The sequence below is a fragment of the Phalacrocorax aristotelis genome, chromosome 3, assembly GCF_949628215.1.
Source record: "Phalacrocorax aristotelis chromosome 3, bGulAri2.1, whole genome shotgun sequence".
Lineage (NCBI taxonomy): Eukaryota > Metazoa > Chordata > Aves > Suliformes > Phalacrocoracidae > Phalacrocorax > Phalacrocorax aristotelis.
Window position 1 is genome coordinate 113,349,840 of NC_134278.1, and position 14,854 is coordinate 113,364,693.

Consider the following 14,854-nt stretch of genomic DNA (forward strand, 5'->3'; position numbering starts at 1 on the left):
TATAAATACCTAGGGAGGGAGCAAAGAGGATAGAGCATCAGTGGTGCCCAGTGCAAGACCAGAGACAATGGGCACAAACTGAAACTCAGGAGGTTCCCTCTGAACATCAGGAAACACACTTTCACTGTGAGGGTGATCAAGCATTGGCACAGGTTTTGCATGGAGGTGGTGGAGTCTCCATCCTTGGAGATATTCAAAAGCCATCTGGACATTGTCCTGGGCAATGGCTCTAGGTGGTCCTGCTTGAGCACGGGGGTTGGACCAGATGACCTCTAGAAGTCCCTTCCAACCTCAACCACTCTGTGATTCTGTGAAACATTTACCAGGATTGAATTACCTAAAAACACTAAAAGTTACCTTTTTATGTTTAAAAGAAATTAGATTTCTAGACACATAGTAGAAATAATGATGTTGCTTAAAGACAAACCAGTTTAAATGTTTTTAAGTACATAACTTGGTGCAGAAGGCTGAACTTTTACTCTAAAATTTGAATGTGACAGAAAATACATAAGTTAGCAAGTTTTCAAGGGAATTCACAAGTCTGGCCAAAGCTCATATTTTTCATCTGTGGGCCCAGCATGCCTGGTTAAAATTAGGACTGATTTTTCTTCACCTCTGAAATAATGAGACATATGTCATTAAAGTAAAAATTGAAAGCCTTATCAAAGAAGAGTGATGACTCCACACTTGCAGCAAAAATTTACTTTAAAATCATAGCATGAACTACTATCTTGATTTTGTAGGGAAAGACAGAACTCATCAAAACAAAGTTGGTAATCAATGTAGTCTTTTGCAAGGAAAAGAAAGAACAGAATGAAGAAAATGCAAATAAAAAGCACAACCACTTAGCACTGATTATGTTTGTAAGACTTTTCTCTGTGATGCTCCATACCTGTCAGCACCTTCTTTAAGTGTAAAATATTAGAAAAGTAATGGGTTTTTTTTTAAATGCTTAAACTACATCTTATTTTATCTTTCTGTGGAGATGCAAAGTTTGCTAGCAATTACTTTCTACCCACAGCTTGCAGGATTCATGCCCTCCTCCACATGGGGAGGTATTTCAGCTGCTTTTACTGAAATCAGCAAATTTCCTTTAAAGCTGATGTAGTCTTTAACTGAGATATCTCATTTTTGCATTTTGTTTTTGTTAAGCTGACACAAAAGGCAGAAGTTCAGATCACTGCATGACAAAATTCCCAGTTTTTCATGAGATAGTTCTGTAGTCATCACTTTTTCTCAGTATGTGCAGTATTATAGATCCATCCATCTATTCATCCACGTTCCTGTCATTCTTTTAGCTCTCTATCCATCCATCCTTACCATACATATCTACTATCTATGTTCACCTATTTATTCATGCAAAGAGGCATTCATCACAAGAAATAAAAGTGCCCTTCAATACTAAAAGTTTTGACAGTATTTCTTATATTCACTGCCACAGAAAGCTGTGGATATTGGGGTAATTTGACTGAAGTCTATGGGCTAAGACTTCATGAGCTAAGTAATACAAACCCTGATGGATACTGCACAGTGTGAAAATCAGTTTCAGGCTGATCTCTCCTCTCTGTTTCCATTGGGCAGCCTCAGTGATGTTAAAAGCTTTCCTAACATTAGTTTTCCAAGCGAGGTGCCACAGGGCTACTAGAGAGTTGTTGATGGGAAAAAAGTATGGAAACTAAGACATAGGACACAGACCTAAGCAGTGTACAAATCTCTGCTTAAAGACAGGTAGCTAGGATTAAAGGGCAATCACTGTAACAAAGAAAAGTACTGGTGATGGGCAGATAGCTAACATCAAACACAGAAAGATTGTGGAAAAGTATCCTCTTCTAGTGAAGCACACTTTTAGAGCATGAGGATCTCCAGACTGGTATAGAGCTAACAAATCCTGACAAAGGACCTAAGAAGAAAACAGTGCAGTAAAAACTCACAGGTGCAGTGCTAAACCTAAAAGCAGCTCAAATCTTGTGTTAAAATCCAGAAACATCCTTCTGTGAATATAATGAAGAATCATTTCCCTTAAATTGAACCAATCTGTTCTTAGATCAAAACTAAACAATGTAATTCCTAGAACTACTCATTATCAATCTCTGTTGTACCTTCTGTTGTATACCTAGCAGGTTCTCCAGCCCTCCACTATCAATTTCCTTCAACACATTTACAGAAATTATATACATATATTCACAAAACCCAGTTTTCAATCAAAGACATGTAGTGAGAGGGAAGACATTTAAAATGCAGAATCAGAAGTGGTTTATATTTTTCTGCAGAAGTAATATGACATCCAAATTTAAATCTAGCTTTCAGTCATAAGTCATCCCTGTGATACAAAACAGTGAACTGTATCACCATAGCTGAATGTCCATACCACTGGAAAGAACTTGAAATACAAACCTGGATCTGAAATCCAAATCTAGATACAGGTGCAGAGCTCTTGTCTTCCTACTGGCCAAGAAACAAGAATAAATCAACTTACAAGGATAAAAGGATACAGAAGAATTGTGGTCCAACACAGAAATTCTTCTTTCCTCTTTTTGTATCTTTATGTCTTTAATATGTCTATTATTATGTCCTACTGCACTTTTCTTAGTAAGTCGTAACTACTGCTCCTCACAGGCATCCATCCAGGATTTCATCCTGAGCCCTCTTCTTTACAACTGATGTCTCTCCCTCAGACCCATACCCATACCATGGATATTCTTCGCATCAGCATGATTGCTGAGGTGATTTCCTCTGATGTCCTCTGAAGTAATTTCCTCTGACTTTGTGGTTTAAGAATGAAGGACCACCAAAATTTTTGGCTAAATTTTGTAGTTTTGGAAACAGCAGGAATGCCTTGGAATGAAGATAATTTTGGGAGATTAATTGCCCAACAGGAGAAAATTATGTTGACAGCATTATGAATGTGAAAGGGAAGAAATCAACAACTGATACAAGCTGACACTTGGGCATGCAATCGAGTACAGGGGCAAAGGTGTTTACTCCATTGCCTGAGATTTTTATTCAAATGATCTCTACTTCTCTCCAAGTTTATGCTTATCAAGAAGAGGAGCAGTATACCATGTTGACATCTACTGAGGCAATCTCAAAAAATGTGTGCTAAGAGAATAGTCCTTCCTCCAAGGAAGGATTTTTTTGTAGTGGTTCCAACATTTCTCAGATGGGGCAAATTTTTCAATAGCATAGGCTTTCTTGGAAGAGTAGGGCCCATTTCCTTTGGTTTATATATTCATGTGATCTGTAGTCAGAAAGGACCAATAGGATCTTCTAGTTTGAAAACTTTCACATAAAGGCCATGGCAATTTTTTTTCTAAGACACCAGACTAAAGGGCGTCCAAAATTAAAGTTTTGCCTGAAAGACTCTAGGCAATGGCAAATCTATCAATTCCTCCGTGGAAGTTCTTCCAATGTTTAATTAACCTTAGTGTTTAGAATTGTGTTTTATTTCAAGCTTGAATTTGTCTGACTTCCAGCAAATTGGATTTCATTATATCTCTGTCTGCAAGTCTGCAAATCTTCTCATTATCATAGCTTTCCATGTCTAAGGACCTCTACAAAATAATCAGGCAAACCTTCAATCTTCTCTTTGATAAACTGAATAGATTAAACTTCTTGAAGTTCACATAAGAAGATTTTTCCAGTCCTATTATTTTTTGGCTCTTCTTTAAATGTAAAGTGTGTGTAGCTAAAAGTGATTTCAAAGGGGCTGGCAAACACTGGGTATTCTCTTCCTAGCAAGTAGTAAACATAATACAGGGTGCACTGAAAATTTCAAGAGTCCAGCTCAGGCATCCCTAGGTGCTAGTGACCTCCTCCTCTAAGATTGCAAGTGCTGTATCTGAAGCTGTCAGTAGCTGTAGCTGGGGAGAAAAACCTCTAGCTGACATGTAACTTGTGGTAGGATTTGCTTGCCTAAACATGGGTGTGTATTCCTGTTCAGATTGCTAGGAGACATCCCACATGGTCCCAGCTGTTCTTCTGTTAAGGTTTGAGTTTCTTGTACATCCTGTGTCACATCTACCAGTTCCAGGCATCTGAAACCAGTTCCTTAGGATACTTAAAATGGCACCTGATTTTTAATTTTTTTTTTAATGAATTGAATCTCACCTTCTGTGTCATGTCAGAGTAATTCAGAGAAGTTAAGAAATGTAAGAGTATTCTCAGAATTTGTCATTCCGCAGGCTCTATACCACTGGTGAATTTTACCAGGAAGATGTAGCAAAATAACCAACAAAATGGAGCAGAGTTGCATCTATAAATTATCTTACTAGTAAAGATTTTGCTTCCTGATAATCTCTATTAACTACTGCATTTTCAGCTCTGCTAGTGAGAGAGTTTTAATCCACTTAAAGTGTGCTCTGTTCATTCCATATTTTTTTCCCCCTTCAAGATGCCATGTGGTAGTAAATGAAATTCCTTGGAGAAATCCAGGAAATCCCCTGTATCAACAAAGTTGTTTTCACTAACCTGACCTGTAATCTTGCAAAAATAAAAAGATTAGGGGTTTGTTTGACAAGGCCTACTTTCCACAAAACTAAGCTACCTGATATTTTTTATATTTTCACTTTCTAATACCTCATTAATAAACTCCCAAATTAATTGTTCCATCAGGTTATCCATCACTGAATCAGCCTAAGTGTTCACTGCATATCTCATTTTCCTCTTTTAATACATATAAAGCATGCAAATGGTAGCCCTCCAGCAACTTACATTTTTTTCTTTTTCAAGATATATTAGATATTAACATAAGCTGTTTACAAAACTCCATATCTTATTTACTACTCTTGCAGGAATTATCTCAACCTGGTGATAATAAAATATTTATTTTCAATACCTGCTGTTTAACACTGTCTTTTTTTGTGGAGGATGAGCCTTATCGTCTATTTCCATTACTGCATAAGCCAGGTAAATCTCCTTGCTTCAATCTAGACCTTCCCAAGCAAGAACAAAAATCAGCAATGAGAAAAACAGTTTATGCATGTGCATGATGCATGTAATTCTGAAGCTTCTCAGGGGCAGCCAGGGAGCATACTTGGGGTTTTCTCTGTTGTCTTTCAAGCCATCGCCACTTCTGAAAACACTTTCACAAGAGTAACAGTATCATGAGCAACATAGTGCGCCAATATGTGTTGTGTTGCCTTATACTTAAGGCATAGGACTATGAATTTAAAATTCAGGATTCCATTCATATCTTTCTGACTACCATGGAAAATATCACTGTCTCAGCTCATTGTGCTCTTTCCTTCTTTCATCTTTTTTTCTGTCTGTGCATTCAAACTGTAAACTCTTTGGGACAAGGTTTGTCTCATGTAACCAGTAATACCTACTGAGCTCCTATTAAAATTAGGGCCTTAATGTGGTACCCCCACACAAATAATGCCTGACTGATGGGACTGGCTGGTGGTGGTATAACTCAGATGAACTCCTTTAGATCCTTACATCTTTCATCTCATCAGAGAGCTCTCAAAACACCACAGCCAGTTGGTTACAGAGAACATGTGCCTCAGCTGCTTGTTTGAAATTTTAATTAGAATGTAAAGCAGATGTGATCCTTCCTACCTGCTATTTATTGGTTCCAGGCAATGATCTCCACCTTCCAAAGCAACCTAAATACAAAGTCTTTTACATGGCCCAACCATATCTGTAATTTATTTTAATAATATATTTAATAATGTATTTTAATCTTTTTCCTTCCCCTCTTTCTCGTGCCATCTCATGTATAGCTTTTTTCTTTCCTTTTTTCCTGTGTAAGGGCAAAACTGAATGTATTATTTTATGTATAAATTATATATTAAAAAAATAAAACTGGCATACACAAATTTATAGTTAACAGCTCAAGCTATGACAAATCCTTCTTCCCCGACATCCTTGATGCATTTTTCACTTTTTTCCTATACTGCCACTAAGTGCTGGAACATGCACTTCACCCAGGATATTTTTAAGGATCCTCCACACCCAAGCACATAGTTCAGCAACCAGCCTTTATAAATAAAGGACTGTGCAGGCAGCAAAACTGTTGTGTACATGTGAAAATCGAAGACGGCAGATAGGAATATGTGTATAAGTGCAAAGGCCCAATCTGGAGACGACAGGAGAGGCACTCTACAGCCACAGAGAACATGCACAACATGCTAGTTAGTGTGCTGCAAAGGGGACATTAGACCTTGAACCCTTCAAAAAGAGTGGGACTTATAAAGTTAGCATGAACTCTTCAGGAGGTAGAGCTAACCTCCTCCCCTGTGTTCAAGTGCTTTTTTTCCTCAGTCTTCTCTCTTCTAGCCCTTTGACTTCAGCTGTATTTGCTTCAACTCACTACTTTGATAGGCCCAGCAGGCCACATGCGAAGGTGATGTTTTAAGTACAGAGGGTGTGAGCGGCACACTGGGAGGCTGTTACAAATCTAAGAACTGCTCTGTACAACCTTATTCATTTTGAAGATCTACTGACATCAATGTGATTACTTGCATGGTCCAAATATTCACCAAAGTTATGTCTGCCAATTCCAGGCCAGGACAGAGACATCATTCTGCCCTCTTACCCATGCTGAGAATTGCTTTGATATAAAATAGCCACATTCAGTAAAAATGTGTGTCCTGATAAATAAAACTCTCAGAGTCTGTATCCCTATAGCATCAAGCCAGCCCAGTCACTTCTGTGAGTTGACCCTGTACCCAGTTCTTAAGATTATTGATTATGCCAACCTTTCTTGTGCATTTTGTGGTCTGTTTATTTAGCAATCACCAATTACTATCTCCACCAAGTTCCTCTCCCATTTTCCATTGAGCCCATGTAAATTCCCTGTACCTGCAGCATTCTTTGGCAAGGAGTCCCATAGGACTATTGCATGGAGAAGTTCTGATCATGGAGATGCACTTACTCTTGGTGTTGCACCAGCAGTATCCCCTGGCAAATGTCTTCAGAGAACTGTTTATCAAGGAAGAGGTGGTTTCGTCTTCCACAGTCATGTACAAATTCCTGAGTGTGGAATGCTGTAGGAGATGCAGATTGATTGTGATGAAAGTACATGGCATAAGTCACAAATGTGCACCTGTATCTGCCTCACTAACAGCACACAGCAGTATCAATCCTAACAATCCCAATAATTTCATGCTTTTGGAGACTAACCCAACTTTATTCTTCCCTTTTCTTTGACATTTGAAAACCTCAGCAAGCTTACAAATTACCTTGCAATTGGACTGGGGCATCTCATTCTGATCTGTAGTTATCACAACCAAAAATGGCTGTCAGTAAACTCATTTTTCCCCTGCTTAGTGAATTGCACTGCTCCTTTTCTAAGGTCAGTGGTCTCAGCCGGGGAAGGCTACTTGCTAGTAGCTACCACCAGAGATAAGACGCATACCCCAACAAATAATCCAGTATGTATTAAATGAGCAAAGAAAGAGAAAGAACCCAGTTAGCATCAAATATTCAGATCCTATGAATCTTCTACATCTACAAAATACTCAGTCAATTCACCTTCAGTGCCCTGCCTTAGACAGCAGAGTCTTAGACAAGTCAAATATTGTGGGGCCATAAACCAGCAAAAATGACTTAATGACTTTTTACGTGAACTTGATAAATTCAGTTAGATGACAAGTGAATGCAAACATTTCTGACAATACCAGCACAGTCTGAAGGCAGAACAAGAATTTTTCAGTTAGCTTCTTGCAAATGGTCTCAATCTTAGCAGCCATCATGACCATAGGAAGATGATAATTTATTCCAGCTATAACAATATTGCCCTAAAGCAATGCTGTTCTGCAGAAGTTAATTTCACTTCTACTTAACCTCTTCTTAATACCAGTGGTTTGACACCATTTAGTGAAGGCAAAAACACATATAACTATTGTATTTCTCCCACCAAGAAATTCAAATGTGCTTTCACATTTGATAGTAACCAATAATAACAGATGATTATGACCATTTATGAAAGCAAAGGAGCAAATAAACAAATAAATAAAAGGTTTTTTTTTTAAAAAAAAAGAAAGAAACTCCAGCCAATCTAAGTCCAGACTGATATGAAATCTCATCTATACAGTGACTCGGGCACACAAACTCAGACTTTATAACTTAGCAGGATCCGTGGGTATCAGAGCACATGATATGCATGGGCACAATGAGATCCAAATATCAGAAAAGCGTGACCTATAGATGGTAATTTCTCCTTGGCTCCTTAAAGAAAGTACAATTCTTACTTTAGTCTTTTCAAATTAGTCTTGCAATGAGAACATGTCCTTGAATAAAACAGACGATGACCTACATCAGGGATATTTTTTTTTTTAAACCTGGTGTGGTGACCACGACTGTAAAATGATGATTACAGTGCCCAAAGGTGGTGCATGAATAAAAACTATCAGAATATTAGGATCTTCCAATATATGGAGGGTAGAGCATAGTTATAATTACCCATAAAACAGATTGAAAACTCAGTCATGATGGGTAAAACTGAAATGACATCACTAAAATAAATTGCTGTTCACAAAAGTAGCTGGCCAATAAGTAATTTTTTAGGCAGGGCTAGGAACGGGGAGCCAGGGCAGAGCCCAAGTAGACTGCAGGAATGAATAACTCTGCCAAAACAAGCATAGATATTGAGGAGCCCTGGAAACATTTTCCATTTAACGGGATGTTGTAGTGACCCACACCAAATTGCCCACAGCAGGACCCGTGCCTTGGGTTTGAGATCAGGTTCTGTCTCACTGTTAGTTTTCCAGCAGTTCAATCAGAACAACACTTGAAATGATCTGTATTACGTCATGTGTTACCAGTACTCAGGTTAAACCTATGTGTTTCCAGCTTGTTCTGTTGACTCATTCAGCTCACAACCTTTCACTTCAAGAAATCTCAACCACAAAAGCAAGAGCAAGGTATTCTAGGGTACCACCTTGTTCATCTGCTTGTGCAGCAGCCTGAGCGCTCTTGAGTCCCATTGAGATGATTAAGGAGTCAACACCTCAGAACAACCAGCTTTTGTGCATCACAGGCTGGGCACACAAAGACTGCAGCATACAGAATTTGGCTTGTGCTGAGGTGCCTGGTGCTCCTGCAGCAGGGAAGAGTAACCAAGCCTTAGAGTTCTGCCTATTTGGTATACAAAAAAATACTGTAATCAAAACCAGTAGATACATCTGAGTATGTTGGTTTACATTATTTTCCCCACAGCTTTCTCAGGCACTAAGAAGGGTAATACTTAAATCTGTGAAACTTTCTAATATTTGCAGAGTTCTTTGAGATACTTAGACAAAAAGTACTACACTCACAAAGAGGACAATTTGTGTTTGTTGCCTGCACTGCTGGAGCAAGCTTGAGTAAGGCTGCTTACAAGCATGAGGCTGCTCAGAAGTTAATGCAGAAACAATACTCCAAAAATATTGCTCATAGACTCTGAGTCCTGTCCTCCTATCACATCACTGCCAGTGCAGAATAACTTGGACAACCTGACTGGAGTGAAAGTGTAAGTCGAGGATCATTTTCTCCCTGAACAAGTCAAAATAGCAGCTTTGTCTTCAAACATTCATAACCCTGATGATTTTACTGACTATAACTGGATGAAAAGAGAGCAATATTGTCATGTGAAGCCTGACTTCATGCTCACTAATAGAATCCTCTTCCCGGGGTGCCATGCTGCTCTCAGCAGGCTGTGGCTCTGCCAGGAGCTGTGCAGGAGGTAACCCCTGCAACAGATTGGGGTCTGGTGACTTTCTTCTCTTGTCTTTATTAACACAGTGCCACTCATTAAACCTAAAAGATGCGAACAAATAGATTATTCTTGTTACATCAATTATACACTCCCTAATGGAGCTGGAGAGAGTGCAGCTGCCAGAAAACCCTTTTTTTGCAAAGACCATGCAGTAGCTTTGTTTTGGAGTTTCTCTTAGATATTATTTCCTTATGAGAGTTCTCTGTTTTGTGTTAGTAGTGACGCCTGGCTAGCTGATTGCTAGGACAGAAGTTACTTTACTTCATATTATTCCAGAGTTTCTCATCCCTTCCAGCTGAGAATATCCATGTCTATCCACGTTTTTGCTTTCTGGATCTAGTCTTGCAAAACTGATGCATCTCAATAAACCTGTTTTCTGTGATAGACTCACTGACTTCAGTATTATTACATGAGGAATGTAATATTCATGTGCTCAAGTCTTATAAAAAGAATTACCTGAGTAACTGGTGTTACAGTGTACTTTACTCTTACATTGTAGCTCAGACAATAAGAAAGGATGAGGAGGGCATCGAGAGATCACATTCCCACTACACTTTCCCACTTTTCTTGCCTTTAGCACACTGCGGCTACATGAAGGTGATCGGAATTGCTGCCTGGTATTTGGGAAGGTGCTGGGATGGTGTGGCAAACTCACCATTTCAGGAGACAGGTAGGTGGTGGTGGTGGTGATAAGCAGATAGAATAAAAGTTTGAGTTACTCCACACATAGGGCACCTGCCTATATGGAAGGAGAGAAGAAAATATTCTTCATCCTCCAAATTATGTTAAACATTGCTTGTTTCACCCCCAGCACAACCAGGAACACCCAAAAGAGCAATTTGCTGTACAAAACACAATCACGTCTCTAAGCCATGATGACCCCCAGCATCCCTATGGGAAGTGGTTCTGTGTACGACCCCTTACCATGGAGGGCAGACCACACGCAAAGAGCACCTCATAGCCCATAGCTACTAAAGACACCTGATGGTTGCCTCCTTCAAAATATCATTCTCCTATCAAAAGCAGTGTGGACTGAAGGCTTAGTTAAGCTTGAGGTCCTTTGAAAATCTAATTCTAAACTACAAACATTTAAAATCATTCAGCTTTCACACCTCCAAATGACTTTCCATAATACAGTAAAGTTGGCCTCTAAATTAGAGGAGTGTTTTGCTTTCTCAGCATTTGGAACCCAATTTCTCTTTTTCAGAAAAGTAAAGGTATTTCTCTTCAGTAAGAAATGCTTTGTAATTTTTCATTGTCTAACTATTAGACAGTGTCTCTAAATTCTCCATATTTTCTGTCTTCTTTTGATTAATCCTGACATCTCCATTAGATTTTATGAAATCATTCACTTAATGACGTATTGCTTCCATTTTGGCTTTCGTCTTTCTGCATCTGCCTCTCACTCTAGGCCAAACTCTTCTGTCACAGCAGGATCAAAAGACTTGCAGCTAACAAAAAAAAAAAAAAAAAGAGTTTGAATCTCAGTGACTCAATAAGCTTTGCAAGGCTCAAGACAAAGGACATATGAATTTAAATCTCCATTTTCAAGCAAAGCGTTCAATCACTTTGTTCCCTCGATTTGCTACTGCTCCTGAATAACACTAAATCCTCCAAGTTACAAATTTCCAAGAAAAAAAAGTGGGGTCTGCTATTTTATTCTCCAGTACAAAAGTGACTTTGCAAGATTGTGCAAAGACTGCTGGGCTGCCCTGAGCAGAGCATAACTTAGTAAAAAGAACGGAGATGATTACTCAGGATCCCTATAATTTTCACTGTTTTTCTCAAGTTCGTATACTTTGGCAACTGAGCTAGAAGTACTCATATGGCACTACTTATTTCTGAAATATTTCATTTTGGTTTAAACCTGAAACACTACACTCAGCTAAAACGTGCCCGTTTTGTATTCTCCAACACACTTGAAAGTCCATTTATTTATTTGCTTATAAAATAAACTGTTGAAATGCATAATATTATAAAGGTATTATATATTATTATAAATATGTATTAATCATTAATATTTTATTGATTCTATTTTTAATATAGGTGTTATACATTCGTTTGAGATCCTCAGCATTCATGTACTTTTCCACTGTTGTGTTATATGCCACCAGGACCTCTGGTCAATACTAAGCATTAGGGAAGAGTCTCCGCTATGCAGAAACCATCTTAGGAAATCCTGAGTTGTCTTGCAGAGCTTGTAGGGGGATAGCATGTTATTTATGAATTACCACACTCAAAAAGGAGGACACCTTGCTTTTCATAAGTACCTTGAAGGTACCCTTAATATAAGTTGCATTTAAGCAAAAAGGAAAAAAATATGCCAAAACTAAACAACAAACAGATGAAATTTCGTTTATAGACACATGCTTTGTTTTATATCCCAAACCAACTGTCAGCTTCCACTCATGTTAAACTCCCTCCTTTGTCCCTGAATGTCCTTGATGTGAGACTTAATCAGAAAGTATTTTATACTATGGGCATACTGACCCTTTAGACCACAACTGGTCCAAGTCTTTTGCTGAAAAGTAGAATGCGACTGCTGCCCACCTGATCCAACCTCCTCCCTTCATTAAGCCAGATGGAAAACCACGCCAAGGAATAGATGCAGGTGAAAGCCAAACCTGTAAATGAAAAACAGAAGTAAATGGAGCTGTTCCCCGCTCTTATCACCATGACGCCACACAATGCTTACTGAGGCACAAGAGAGAAGGTGACAATGACATCCAGCACTGCAGACAGGGATGGTGACAGGGATGAGGTTGAGCCTGCCACTTTTGGAGTTGCAGAAGATTAACGTGGTCATGTAATGACTGCTTTAGCTTCCTTCCAACTGCTGGTTATCTTGGGTTTATCTAGGGTACTAAAAACTGTTTAGCCCCTTGTGAGGGTATTTATTTCCACCTGCTGGAATGGTTTTATAAATCTTAGGGTGAAGATTCTCTCATGCTCAGAATTCACAAAAGTATGACATTCCTTTACAGTTCATACAGACATACAGCTCATAGTTTTGGCCCATGTTCATGGCAGACAACGATAATGTTAAAATGCAAAATGTTGCTTCAAACTGAAAAGTCAAAGCATGCTTTTTGAATTGTTGAAAATAAAATAGGTTAGCATTTACAAGGGAAACTAGTTCAGTGGTGAAAAGGACTAAGGGAAATGCTCTTGCCATTTTTTGCATGGACTCTTTCTCTTTAATTTTTTTTAATGATGCTTGAATCTTCCAGCTAGAGCCAAATGCATGCAGAGCTTCAACCTCTCCAAATGAATTTTGCCAAGTTCCTATTTATAAAAAAAAAAAGTGTGAGAATGTGCCCAGTTTTACTAGTTACCTCTTAATCTACCAAACTAATGACTCATCCCTTGGTCTGACACAGCAGCAGATAAGAGGTGGGATATGAAATACCACACGCTGCTCAACGCTGTTTAGTCCCAGAAAATTGCTGTTACCTCAACAGCAGCTTTTGTCCAACTCTCTCCAAGCTCCTCAGGGGATGCTTAATAAAGATTCACAGAAACTCTGTAAGGTAAGTAAATACTATTGTCATTTTGAAATTTAGTAAACCAAGCCAAAAAAAAGAAGTGCTGCCTAACGTAATAAAAAAAAAACCAACAAAACAAACAAACAAAAACCATGTGTGAGATCCAGAAGCAGAACTGCAAGAATCAGACTCACGAACTTCAGAAACTAACACCAGAAGCTGTCAGCTTCTTTCTCCGATCATTCCAGTTTTCTCTTTGCCTGGTACATTGTGTAAGAGGCCTCTAGGCACAACTAGTGGTTTGGCCTACCACTAAGAAAATTGTGAAAAGTATTTTTTATTAATTGCAAGTATTACCAACCTCACACGCACATTCAGGTGATAAAAGAAACATACTTTATTTTTATTTACCAGGAAGCTGAGAAGCAGGCATTTAATGGGACTATTTACAGCAGGTTTGGTGCCCTCTGTGTTGCTCTAATGCAGCACCCAAATCATTCTGCCTTTCAAAGACTATAGGGTATTGGCAGCCACTAAGCTCTACTTGGAGACAATTTCAGCCAAGGGAAAGTCAGTTTATAAAATCACCAGTTACAGCCTTTTTATCTGAGCATATGCACTTAGCTTTTCCTTTCCATGGCCTTTGGGTTCTCTATACTGGAAATATTCTTTATGTTCTTTGGGAAAACAGGTATTTGGAAAATGTCTGACAGTGGAAGCTATGGACAAATGCATAAGAAATATTCCTCTAAAATATAAGGTTAATATATGAATAGTGTTTAGTGGGATGCAGGTTCAAACTAACAGTTAGGCTGATAAGAGTTGTGTGTTTGACTATCGGGAATTTCAGGTTCTCAAGCCAGTATATTGCTCCTGTATATACTAAATACATAAACAAAATATAAATATATATAGACAAAAGCATTGTGTAAGTGTCCATTACTGTTTTGATTCACAAACTTTTCTCAGCCACCAAGTGTGCAGTGACTGTGGGCTCACAGGAGAAGCAAGGCCCACACATAGTAAATGATATTTCTAATATTATCCTGAGAAGAAAGACAAACGTGAATCAATGCCTGGCCATGAACACCCTGAACTTTACTGGAGTAAGCTAGGCTCAGAATCCAGATCCCAATCATGTTGCTAAGGCACACAATGCTTTACATCTGCCTTCAGATATCATATCTGTCATTCATCGCACAGGACTCTTGAAGTGCTTTATTGACATTAACAAACAAAACCTACACAATCACTAAGTGTAGTGTCATTACTGGCATTTCAAGGAGCTGTGGGAAAACAATTCTGGGCTTTGGTTGGCTGTGAATATCTTTAATTGGTTCTTTAGTTGTTTTATTCTCTTAGCAAGAGACAAAAGGGGAAAGTTTGGGGAACTGAAAAGTAACAGTAACGGATCTAAGCACCAATAGAAGAATCCATTTTATATGCCCATTAGGAAAGCAAGATGTGAAACCATCTTTTGGGGACAAGAATAGAACAATGTGTTTCTCTTACATTTTGACAGACCATTAACAATAACAAAAAGTAGGCTTAAAATGAATCTCAAGAAAGCCTCTAGTCCAATCTCTTGTTATGGTGCAGGACCAAGAGTTCATAGCAGATGTCACTCACGCCACCTATGTGTTTATATTTTCATTCCTTTAATGAAGGT

At 38.6% G+C, this 14,854-nt stretch overlaps 1 long non-coding RNA gene across 1 annotated transcript; it reads right to left on the minus strand.

Moving 5' to 3' along the window:
• Positions 1 to 5,440: 5,440 nt before the first annotated feature.
• On the minus strand, positions 5,441 to 14,152 carry LOC142055822 (uncharacterized). Its single transcript, XR_012660074.1, has 4 exons — positions 13,154 to 14,152; positions 12,191 to 12,324; positions 10,356 to 10,439; positions 5,441 to 6,989 (listed from the first exon to the last, which is right to left on the minus strand). It is a non-coding gene; the product is annotated as an uncharacterized LOC142055822 (long non-coding RNA).
• Between the last annotated feature and the right edge of the window lie 702 nt (positions 14,153 to 14,854).